A 13,150-nucleotide genomic window follows, 5' to 3' on the forward strand; every position below is an offset into this window, starting at 1 on the left:
AACAGGACCTGCCAAAGGACCTGCGATGTGTACGCTCTGCGTATAGGTCATCAATATTTAATTCCTAGAGAACCCCATTAAAAATGGAGAAATGACATGACCTATCTTTATATCACAGACCCTAGCAATGTCTAGATTCATGCTTGTGCTGTATGCGGCAGCATATGTGCACCAAGAATACAAAAGAAGCTCCAGATGCTTCTTCTAACAGTTTTCTTCGACATTATGTATGGCCTAATTTATAGTGTATCCACGTCTGAATTGGCTTGGGTGGTAAATTGTGAATGACTAGACAGAATACCATAATCTGGGTAAGACTAGACCTCTGCACAGTCTCAGTCATTGTAATACACTGCTACGAGGTGACAGATATTAGTGGTATTTCTTACACTTTACAGGTTCGTTTTTGTTTGAAACTATAAAACATGTGTTTGCACTTGTAAATTGAATGCTTTAAGGTGAGACAGGCACAAAGAAGGCAACATTTTCCAGTTTTTCATTGCTATTTCAAATTCAGAGGGCTTTTTTTTTTCTATTCGGATATTTATTTGGGGGGAATTTATTTGCAAGTTAAAGGTTTTACTATTCATTGTGTTCTGGATGCAAAATGGTGAAGTAGATTTTGTATTCTAAAGTTTGTCTAATTTTCCAAAAGGTTGGCAGGTAGGTTTGGAACTTCATATCTTTTCCAAATAGATCCATTTACAGAGCCATAGGTTTTCAATTGTCCATTTGACTCCGTTTGAAAAGTTTTCATCCAGATTCATTTTCCTTCAACAGGAGAGAGAAATGGAGACTATAAATATAGTTCCAGCACTCCAATATAATCGTTATGTTGCTTGTCTCTGTATTTGTGGTAACAAAATTACCGCATGTGGTTCAATCCTCAGACTCCAACACCAGTTTACGCATTTCAGACACTTAGTCCTTAGTCAGTAACCTATGACTAAGGACTAAGTGTCTGAAACGCATAAACTGGTGTTGGAGTGTGAGTAGTGAACCACATGCTATAATTTTGTTAACACAAATAAAGAGAGAAGCAACATAACGATTATATTGGAGTGGTGGAACGATATTTATTGTTTTGTTAATAAAGGACTTGCTTACCTGTTCCGTGCACAAGGGGTTGATAAAATCTACTAAAGGTGAGCTGGAATTATACTATGGAGAAACGGAGATTGTATATTTATCTGTCCTATAAAAACAGGATGTTTTAACAGGATTAAAAATTCTGGTGTGAACTTAGCCTTAGGCCTCATGCACACGAACATTTGCCAGACGGGCCCTTGCTGCAGACCGCAAATTGCGGTCCGCTGCATATGGACGTGGACTCATTCACTTAGTGCATCCGTGGGGTTCCGTGCCTCTGTTCTGCAATGACATTCAAGTGAATGGGTTCGCATCTGTGATGTGGGGTGCACAGGGCCGGTGCCCGTGTATTGCGGACCCGCTGTTTGCGGGCCGTAAAATGGCCATGGCAGGGCAGCGGCCGTGTGCATGAGGCCTTATTCTTTCCTACCTAGCCATCAATACATTTCTCAATATAATACTCTATTATAACAAATTGGAGACCAACTCTACATCACTATAGACCCTGTTTTATTACAAGTTACCCCAGAGCCATTAGTATCCAGATATCCACTCTGCCACATGAGTAACATACATGTTATAATAAATTTAAAAAAATACAGATTGTTATAATGACCTACCTTCTAGGTTAGTCATCCTAGCCTTTACTAACATGTTGGGCTCTTGACAAATTGCTATATGGGACCCATGAGTACTCAATTAATCTTCAGAAAACCAAGATTACACCTGTGATAAAGGAAGAAAATGACAATCAGTAAATACAAGAAACTAACGTAATGTATTGGTTGAGGCTCTGAGCAGATCAGTGCCTCCTGAGGTTTCGGTTTTCTTTGATAATTTCACAAATGTTCTGTTTTCCATGGACCTTATAGATGATGTGACGATGTACGAGATAATAAAGCAGAGTTCATGATATAATTAGAATAGATAGACACTTCACTTGTGTGACTAAAGCATGAACCATCAGATATTTCCTCTGGTGGGCGTAAGGTTAGCCCACCCAACACTACACCAAACTATTGACAGGTAATGGATACATTTTGTCACAGTGCCGTTTAAATAAATTTACCTCATATCTCTAAACTTTATTCTTAAAAGGGTTGTACAGCAAGTGAATGGAGCGAGTACTTGTCATTAAACTGCACGGCCACTGTGGGGGCATTTTGCAAAGGCAGGGCTGATCTGGACTCTTTTATGCTCAAGAACACTTGGTAATCACCAGGTCCAATAGAGGAAGCAGCATAGTCACTTCCTTTATATAGTGTGTAGAGCTCATTGATCCCTATGTACTGAGCAAAGGAGAATGCAGAAGATGTGATAAACCGCTCCTGTCTTCTCCATAGGGTCCCCAGCTGCCCATCTGACAGACGAGACCCAACCTGTTCATGCTAGATTGCAAGAGCAGAAGCTTCAATCCCACTAGATGAATTAAACATATTTTCAGTAGATACAATTTCTGTGTGTGAATCCATCCTTAAGACAAAGTCAGAGGTAGATGGAGCATCCTTAAAAATGATTTTAGGGATTTAGGTCACAAGCTTAGGGCAAGGACCTCAAAGGTAGTGTTTTCAGAAATACTACCGGTACCACAAGCCACACAAGAAAGGCAGCAGAAGATTAGGGAGGTTAACAAGTGGCTCAAGAACTGGTGTAGGAAAGAGGAGTTTGGGTTCCTGGAGAACTGGGCTGACTTCTTTGTCAGCTACAGGCTATGTATCGTAGGGATGGGCTGCACCTCAATGGGGAAGGGGCAGCTGTGTTGGGGGAGAAGAAGGTTGGAGGAGTGTTTAAACTAGGGACTGGGGAGGGTAATTACATTGAAGGAGGAGAAGATAGTGTAGATAGAGACCTGGGGCAAGGTAATGGGACTGGGGGAGGAATGGAAGGAGGGACTAGAACAGTTCATAAGAAAAAGGTTTAGGGGAAAAAATATATACATAAACCTCTTAATTGTATGTATACTAATGCCAGAAGCCTGACTAATAAAACTGGTGAAGTGGAATTAGTGATGTGTGAGGAGGACTATGACATAGTAGGAATAACTGAGACATGGCTGGGTGATAGCTATGACTGGGCGGTTAACGTACAGGGTTACAGTCTGTTTAGAAAGGATGGTCAAAACTGGAGAGGGGGAGGGGTCTGCCTTTATGTAAAGTCCTGTCTAAAGCCAATACTCCGGGAAGATATAGGTGAGGGACATGAACATGTGGAGTCACTGTCGGTAGAAATACATGGAGGCAAAAACAATAATAAAGTACTAATAGGAGTTTTTTTTATAAGCCACCTAATATAACAGAAAATCTACTACTAAACGAAATAAACGAGGCGGCAAATCATAATGAGGTCGTTATTATGGGGGACTTCAACTTCCCAGATATAGACTGGGAAACTGAAACCTGTACATCTCATAAAGGAAACAGGTTCTTGGCAATAAACAAAGACAATTACCTTTCCCAATTGGTTCAGGACCCGACTAGAGGAACGGCCATACTGGACTTAGTATTAACCAATAGACCTGACAGAACAACAGATGTGCAGGTTGGGGCCATAAAGTAATAACCTTCCAATTGTCATTCAAAAGAGCTTCTTCAGGGAGGAACAAAAATACCAAACTTCAAAAAAGCTAAATTTAGCCAACTAAGAGAGGCCGTAGGCCTAACTAACTGGGACAAAGTCCTCAAAAATAAAAATATAGCCACAAAATGGGATATTTTTAAAAGCATCCAAAATGTACACACCTTATGGGAACAAAAGGTTAAGGAACAAGAAAAAAACAATGTGGATAAATAGAAAAGTAAGGAAAGCAATAAATGACAAAAAGAAAGCATTTAAATCACTAAAACAGGAGGTTAGCGAAGAAGCACTGAAAAACGATAAGGAAAAAAATTGAATATGTAAAAGGAAAATAAAAGCAGCCAAACTAGACACCGAGAGATTAATTGCCAAATAGAGTAAAACTAACCCTAAAATGTTCTTCAATTATATAATTGGTAAAAAGTATAAATCTGAAGGTGTCGGCTCTTTACAGAGTAATGAGGGGGGAGTTGCAGAGAACGATGAGGAGAATGCAAAGCTATTAAATATTTTTTTCTCCACTGCATTCACTAAGGAAAATAAATGCAGAATGTAAAAGTAATTTCCCCATTAAAAGTGCCCTGTCTGACCCAGGAAGAAGTACAGCGGCATCTTAAAAAGATTAAAATAGATAAATTGCCGGGACCAGATGGCATACACCCCCGTATCCTAAGAGATATAAGTAATGTCATAGCCAGCCCCTTATTTCTGATATTTAAGGACTCTATACTGACAGGGAGTGTTCCACAGGGTTGGCGCATAGCAAATGTGGTGCCAATATTCAAACAGGGTCCAAAAACAGAGCCCAGTAAGTTTAACATCTTTCATGGGTAAACTGTTTGAAGGTTTTCTAAGAGATGATATCTTGGAGTGCCGCAATGAAAATAAGCAAATAACGCCATATCAGCATGGCTTCATGAGGGATCGGTCATGTCAAACTAATTTAATCTGTTTCTATGAGGAGGTAAGTTCTAGACTTGACTGCGCTAAATCAATGGATGTCGTATATCTGGACTTCTCCACATAAAAGGTTAGTATATAAAATGAGAATGCTTGGGCTGGGAGAAAATGTCTGTATGTGGGTAGGTAACTGGCTCAGTGATAGAAAACAGAGGGTGGTTATTAATAGTGTTGATCGCAAATATTCTAATCTCAAATTTTTATCGCAAATATTGGCACTTGAGAATTCGCAAATATCTAGAATATAGTGCTATATCTTCATAATCGCGAATATTCTAGATTTCTTTTCATCAGTACCCATGATCTCTCGCTGCTTCTTGCTTGTGGGCCAATGAGAAGGCTGCAATATCTTTGACTTTAGTAGTAGTGTTGATCGCAAATTTTCGTATCGCAAATTTTTATCACGATTTTTCGGATTGTCAATTTTCGCAATCAAGAAAATAATGACTGGAGATCACGAATTCTCAAATTTGCGATGAAAATTTACCCAAATATTTGCGAAATATCGCGAATTCGAATATTGCCCCTGCCGCTCTTTACTGGTTATTAATGGTACACACTCAGATTGGGTCACTGTCACTAGTGGGGTACCACAGGGGTCAGTATTGGGCCCTATTCTCTTCAATATATTTATTAATGATCTTGTAGTAGGCTTGCACAGTAAAATATACATTTTTGCAGATGACACTAAACTGTGTAAAGTAATTAACACTGAAGAGGACAGTATACTGCTACTGATGGATCTAGATAGATTGGAGGCTTGGGCAGAGAAGTGGCAGATGAGGTTTAACACTGACAAATGTAAGGTTATGCACATGGGAAGGAATAATGCAAATCACCCGTACATACTAAATGATAAAACACTGGGTAACACTGACATGGAAAAGGACCTAGAAATTTTAGAGAGCAGCAACCTAAGCTGTAGAAACCAGTGTCAGGCAGCTGCTGCCAAGGCCAATAAGATAATGGGTTGCATAAAAAGGAGCATAGATGCCCGTGATGAGAACATAGTCCTACCACTTTTCTAATCACTATTCAGACCACATATGTACTGTGTACAGTTCTCTGCTCTGTGAATAATGCAGACATAGCAGAGCTGGAGAGGGTTCCATGGAGGGCAACTTGCAGGATAACAGGCTAAACTGGATGAACATATGTCTTTTTTTCAGCCTTATAAACTATGTTACTATGTTTTTGTTATATACAGAAGTTCCGTGTATGACCAAAATTAATCAATGCCTGACATCAGATTTTTAACAAACTTGCTCAGCTGGATAATTTTTTAAATACGATATGAAATATGAGATTCTGCTTTCTTGTACCTTTCATAGTAAGAAGACACAAATTGTAGGATCCGAGGCTACACTTGCAAAAGTTTTAAAAGTATATCATATAATTACCTTTACAATTCTGCAGTCAAGATAATGAGATAAGCCATTATTCTCCGAGCGTCTTGCATGTGCACTGAAAGAAATGTAACAATTAAAAAAGTAAGGTGCCTCAAGTCTTGTTTCCATGATTTGCCAGGACAACAAATGTTCACAAAGTTTAGTTACTGAAAATTATTGGTGTCAATTTCCCAGTTTGCTTCATTGTTTACCCTCTGTTAGGAATCATGTGCAAAGCTGACTAAGAGTACTTTAAATCCGCTGTGGAGCTGCCAGTATTCTGCCACACAAAATCCTTGCAGAAATGTATTGTAATGGAAGAAATACATGGCAGAAATCTGCCACCACATTTTACACTGCAACTGAATTTACAGTTCCACAATACAGTAAATTCTGTGGATTTTCCACATGAACATCCGCTGCAGAAAATCTTTACCATTTACATCACATATGGCCTGATATTAACCATGCATATCAAACGAATGATGGCCAAATTGGTGTATGGGAGGAAACCAGAGAACTAGGAGGAACCCATGCATGTTTTAAGTTAATAGAGAGGTGCCTCCCAATTAAGACCTTCATCTATTAGCCAGCCTGCAGGACAGCTACAAAAAATGCATCTGTCCATGCATTATGTGGACAGCCCATTGATCTCAGCTAGTAACTGTGCAGTGATCGATTCAGGTACCCGGTAACCGAGCTGTAGAAAGATTGAACACTTCCTGCAGGATTTCCCTACAGATAACAGTTTGGGGCCCAAGAAGCAGGACAGCTTGTGATCAGCAGTGATGAGCGGCAGGGGCAATATTCGAATTTGCAATAATTTGCGAATATTTGGGCGTATATTCATCAAATATTCGCAAATTCAAGAAATTGTGATCTCCAGTCATTATTTTCTTGATTGTGAAAATTGGCAATCGGAAAACTCGCGATAAAAATTTGCTATACGAAAATTTGCGATCAACACTACTACTAAAGTCAATGATATTGCAGCCTTCTCATTGGCCCACAAGCAAGAAGCAGTGAGGGATCATGGGTTCAGATGGGAAAAAAAATGAATATTCACAAATTCTAGAGAAACATGGCTGCCTTATTCCAAAAACAGGCCAACATCGATCCAGGTTATGTGGTATTACTGTCAGTACAAAACATCAACTCCATATGTGTGTTATTCAATAAATGAATGCCTATAGAATATTCCTATAATTAAGTATTAAAGGGGTTTTCCAAGACTTTTATACTGATGACCTATCCTCGTGCCTCCATTACTCTCTTCCTACCTTTGCATACTGCTTTTTGTTATGGGATATTGGCCACTGCTGCGATCTAGCAGCGGTGTCCGCACTTAGCCAGTGCATTCATCTCCTCTATTGGCTGTGGTGGTCAGGATCATAGGAGCATGCGAACTCACACATGAGCAGCTTAACAAGCCTTGAGATACCTGTTTAGTGAATCAATGGTGGAGGTAGGTCACCAAAGCTGCTAGTGATTGGCTGAGCAGTCATCTCTTGCAATTTCCTGTGTGTCAAACCAGCTACAGGAAGTAGAAACCAGTGGGGACCTGGCAAATACTGGAACGTGAGCAGTGGGGGATCACTAAGATGAGTAATGCTTCTTAGTCACCCATATATAAAAAGATTTACTCCCATTAAGACAACTTTTCCCCTATCCATCATCAAAGGTCCAATGGATGGGGCCCCTGCTGATCTTGAGAACAGGGGCCCATGCTCCCCTTTTAAATGGAGCTGCAGACAAACATACACTACATGTTCCCTACCCCGTTCAACTCTATGGGACTGCCAGAGATAGCTGAGTACAAGCCCTCAGCTATCTCCAGCAGCCCTATACAGCCAAATGGAGTGGCAGTGAACATGCATGAACACTGCTACATTCAAATGGGCGAGCACAGACCCCCACTCTTGTGATCAGCAGGGACACCAGCAATTAGACCCCTACCAATCAGACACTTATCCCCTATCCTGCGGATAGGGGATAAGTTGTCTTAATAAGACAACCCTTTTAAGCATAACCCCTTTAATTCCTATATTTAGCCATTTTGCTCAGTAATAAGCTTTCATATTTATTGTGATGCCTTCTTTCTTCATGTGTGTAAAATTAACCTCTTCACTGCCAGTCCTTTCTGTGTGCACAGAACAGTTGTTTCCTGACCTTTCCTAGAATGCACATTCTTAGCAGTGCTACCATCTCAAGCTTTGATACTTTAATTATACCTTGTTCAAATTATGCATTCTTCCAGTATGCAGTTGTCACAATGCGGCATCTTACACTTCTGAAAGCAGAACTAAGTCCTATAATTTCAAGCTGTCTTATATACATCATATCTGCATTATTTGGCAATTTCTTAGACAGCTGTTAGCCATTAAATGCTGTGTCCTCTAGTTAAATGCTCATTGTAAATAATAAATTCCTGTTTTGCAGGGCCTGCGTGATGTTACATGGCATATGTTTTCCAGTTTAGCATTTGTCTACTTTTCTCATATAAAATGTTCTGTGTGCTGTGGTTCACAAAGAAGGATGAAGGAAAAAATGAGCTTCGTAGGGCAGTAATAGTGGTGGGCGAGCATGCTCGGCCGAACACTAATTTTACTAGAGTATCCTCCCCGCATGTTTGTTGCCTGCTACGCAGCCAATAAACGTACAGTTAAGTACTGCCATTCACTGTAATGCCGTAGCCATGTTGGCTACTGGCATTACAGTGATTGGCTGGCCGGAACGCGTCATCGGGTGCTATATAGTACACGATGACACGTGTTCGGCTCAGTCTTAGTCAGGGAGAGATAGTGTAGGGAGTGAAATAGGAATATTTTTGCTTTTATACTTGTTATAAATCCAAAAGTCCTTTTAAGGACTATTGTTATGTGTGGCAGCAATATATATTTTTAGCGCAACCTGCGCTAAATTGCTAAAACTTGTTAGAGACCCAAACGTTCTTTGAAGAACTATAGTTGTATCTGGGAGCAATTGTTTGGCCGCTGCAGACAGCGACATTATCTGCGCTACATCTCCTGTGTAACGTGTGCGCAGCCTAAAAATATCTGTGACATCCAGTGTACTTTTTCTGTAGACGGTGTCCGCTGCGGACAGTTACATTACCTGCGCTACATCTCCTGTATAACGTTTGCGTATCCAAAATATCAGTGACATTCAGTCTAATTTTTTTGCTGTTGGTGACAGCGACATTACCTGCGCTACATCTCCTGTATAACGTTAGCACATCCTAAATATCAGTGAAAATAATTCAGTGTAATTTTTTTTTAGCCGCTGGTGACAGCGCCATTACTTGCTCTATACCTCCTGTTTAACGTGTGCGCATCCTAAATATCAGTGACATTCATTCAGTGTAATTTTTTATTAGCCGGTGGTGACAGCGACATTACTTGCTCTATACCTCCTGTTTAACGTGTGCGCATCCTAAATATCAGTGAAATTCATTCAGTGTAATTTTTTATTAGCCGGTCATGACAGCGACATTACTTGCACTATACCTCCTGTTTAACGTGTGCACATCCTAAATATCAGTGACATTCTTCGAGTGTAATTTTTTATTAGACGGTGGTGACAGCGACATTACTTGCGCTATACCTCCTGTTTAACGTGTGCGCATCCTAAATATCAGTGACATTCATTCAGTGTTATTTTTTTTTAGGCGGTGGTGGCAGCGACATTACTTGCGCTATACCTCCTGTATAACGTGTGCGCATCCTAAATATCAGTGACATTAATTCAGTGTAATTTTTTATTAGGCGGTGGTGACAGTGACATTACTTGTGCTATACCTCCTGTTTAACATGTGCGCATCCTAAATATCAGTGACATTCATTCAGTGTAATATTTTATTAGGCGGTGGTGACAGCGACATTACTTGCACTATACCTCCTGTTTAACATGTGCACATCCTAAATATCAGTGACATTCATTCAGTGTAATTTTTTATTAGGCAGTGGTGACGACGACATTACTTGCGCCATACCTCCTGTTTAACGTGCGCACATCCTAAATATCAGTGACATTTATTGAGTGTAATTTTTTATTAGGCGGTGGTGACAGCGACATTACTTGCTCTATACCTCCTGTTTAACGTGTGCGCATCCTAAATATCAGTGACATTCATTCAGTGTTATTTTTTTTTAGGCGGTGGTGACAGCAACATTACTTGCGCTATACCTCCTGTATAACGTGTGCACATCCTAAATATCAGTGACATTAATTCAGTGTAATTTTTTATTAGGCGGTGGTGACAGTGACATTACTTGTGCTATACCTCCTGTTTAACATGTGCGCATCCTAAATATCAGTGACATTCATTCAGTGTAATTTTTTATTAGGCAGTGGTGACGACGACATTACTTGCGCTATACCTCCTGTTTAACGTGCGCACATCCTAAATATCAGTGACATTTATTGAGTGTAATTTTTTATTAGGCAGTGGTGACAGCGACATTACTTGCGCTATACCTCCTGTTTAACGTGTGCACATCCTAAATATCAATGACATTCATTGAGTGTAATTTTTTATTAGGCGGTGGTGACAGCGACATTACTTGCGCTATACCTACTGCTTAACGTGTGTGCATCCTAAAAATATCTGTGACATTCTGTGTACTTTATTTGCGCATACACTTACAAAACCTGTGCTACTGTACGAATGACATACTTGCAAGCATATATACCATTTAATATGTGCAAGGCGAGCATTAAGGGATGTGGCATTGGCCGTGATGCTGATGGTGCACGCAGAGGCCGTGGCCCTGGGCGCGTTGAAACTGTGACTGCTGCCAGAGCACAAGAAAAACAATCATCCGCAATACCTAGCTTCATGTCCCAGTTTGCAGGGCGGCGCAGGACACCACTCACGAAGTCAGACCAGTGCGACCAGGTTGTCGGTTGGATTGCAGCAGATAATGCTTCCAGTCGGTTAAGCACCACCCTGTCTTCCACAAAGTCCAGTCTCAGAAGCCAAGAGTCTGGTCAGCAGAATCCCCACCCTGATACTCCTTCCACCCACCATGGAAAGTCGTGGCAAACAAGTGATCCCCCACTCGGATATTCCGAGGAGCTGTTTTCATCGCCATTCCTTAATCTGGGCCTTTCACCAAGCCCTCTTGAAGAGGGACATGAGGAGATCTTGGGCCCTGATTCCCAAACTCTAGAGCATCCACAGTCACAAGAAGAACGGGGAACGGCAATTAGTGTTTCAAGAGGTTCATGAAGAGGATGAGACACAGTTGTCAATAACTGAGGTTGTTGTTAGGTCAACAAGTCAGGAGGATGACCAGAGTGACGAAGTGGAAGAGGAGGTGCTGGACGATAAAGTCACTGGCCTAACCTGGGAAGGTAGCAAGCCGAGCGAGCACAGCAGTACAAAGGGGGAGGGATCCGCAGCACCACAACATGCTGGAAGAGGCAGTGGGGTGGCAAAAGGGAGAAGGCGGGCCACACCAAACAGGCCTGCAACTGTTCCCTGGAGCACCCCCTTGCGGCAATCTCCCTTGCCAAGGGGTAGGTGTTCCGCAGTCTGGTGCTTATTTGAGGAAAAAGCGGACAATAAAATAATTGTCATTCGTAACCTGTGCCGTACCAAATTGAGCAGGGGCATGAACACTAGCAACCTTACCACCACCAGCATGATCCGCCACATGCACCTGAACCTTCGCAAGCACCATCAGCTGGCACATCCACTTCTGTGTTCCAGCGCAGCGTACAGATGTCTATACCCCAGGCCTTTGAACGAAAGCTCAAATACCCAGCCACCCACTCACAGACCATAGCACTAAATGCGCACCTTTCCAAATTGCTGGCTCTGGAAATGTTGACATTTAGGGTGGTTTACACTGAGCCTTTCCGCAGCCTGATAGCGGTGGCTGTCCTGCAGTACTCTGTCCCCAGCCACCAATATTTTTCATAGTGTTCAGTCCCAGCCTTACACCAGCATGTGTCCCATAACATCACCCGTGCCCTGACCAATGCAGTTATTGGGAAGATCCACTTAACGACTGACACATAGACAAGTGCTTTTGGCCAGGGACGCTACATTTCCATGACAGCACACTGGGTGAATGTTGTGGGGTCTGGGAGTAAGTCGTACCCTGGGATGGCAAAGGTGCTACCAACGCCAAGGATTGCAGGCCCTACTTCCATCAGGGTTTCCGCCGCCACCTACGTTAGTGGCTGCAACCCCCCCCTTCTCTTCCTCCGCCTCCTCCTCCACTTCCACCTCTGAATTCTTATCTTGCAGCACCAGTCAGCCATCAGTCAGTAGCTGGAAGCAGTGTAGCACTGCAGTGGGGAAGCAGCAACAGGCCGTGCTTAAAGTGATCTGCTTAGGTGACAAACAGCACATCGCCGCAGAGCTGTGCCAGGGGATAAGGGACCAGACTGAGCTGTGCTCTCGCCACTCAACATACAACCAGGCGTGGTTGTGTCTAATAATGGACGTAACTTGGTGGCGGCTTTGGAGCTCGGCAAGTTCACACACATCCTATGCCTAGCCCACGCGTTTAACCTAGTGGTTCAGCGGTTTCTCAAAACCTACCCCAATTTGCCTGAGCTACTGGTAAAGGTGCGCCGCGTGTGTGCCCATTTCCGCAAGTCACCGACAGCTTCCGTCGGTCTGGCAACGCTGCAGCAGCACTTGCAATAGCCAGCTCACTGACGGTTGTGCAAGGTGAGCACGCGCTGGAACTCCACATTCCACATGTTGGCCAGGCTTTGTGAGCAGCAGAGGGCAGTAGTGGAATACCAGCTGCAACATGGTCATCACCTTTCCAGTCAGCTTCTACTCTTCAGAAGCGATGAGTTGGCATGGATGTCTGACCTCTGTGAGTTTTACGCAACTTTGAGGAATCAACACAGATGGTGAGTGGCGATAACGCTATTAACAGCGTAACCATCCCACTTCTGTGTCTACTCAAATGCTCGCTGCTCACAATTAAGGCAGACGCTTTGAATGTGGAAGAGGTGGAAATGGGGGAAGAAAGTACACAGGGTGATAGCCAAACCACCCTCAGTTCATCTTCTCAGCGCAAATTGGATGATGAGGAGGAGCAGGAGACGGTTGCCTCCGCTACAGAGGGTAGTACCATGGAAGTTTAATTCCATTTGTTCAGCGTGGATGGGTA

At 42.3% G+C, this 13,150-nt stretch overlaps 1 long non-coding RNA gene across 6 annotated transcripts in view; it reads right to left on the reverse strand.

The window, feature by feature from the left end:
- Positions 1-13,150, reverse strand: part of LOC120985971 — an 83,034-nt gene that overhangs the window by 35,145 nt on the left and 34,739 nt on the right. For all 6 annotated transcript variants that reach the window (XR_005775622.1, XR_005775620.1, XR_005775619.1 and 3 more), the window contains exons 7-8: positions 6,024-6,087; positions 1,710-1,815 (exon numbers count right to left, since the gene is read on the reverse strand). This is a non-coding gene — a long non-coding RNA (uncharacterized LOC120985971). The remainder of the gene's footprint in view (positions 1-1,709; positions 1,816-6,023; positions 6,088-13,150) is intronic.

Source organism: Bufo bufo, chromosome 1 (genome assembly GCF_905171765.1).
Source record: "Bufo bufo chromosome 1, aBufBuf1.1, whole genome shotgun sequence".
Classification (NCBI taxonomy): Eukaryota; Metazoa; Chordata; class Amphibia; order Anura; family Bufonidae; genus Bufo; species Bufo bufo.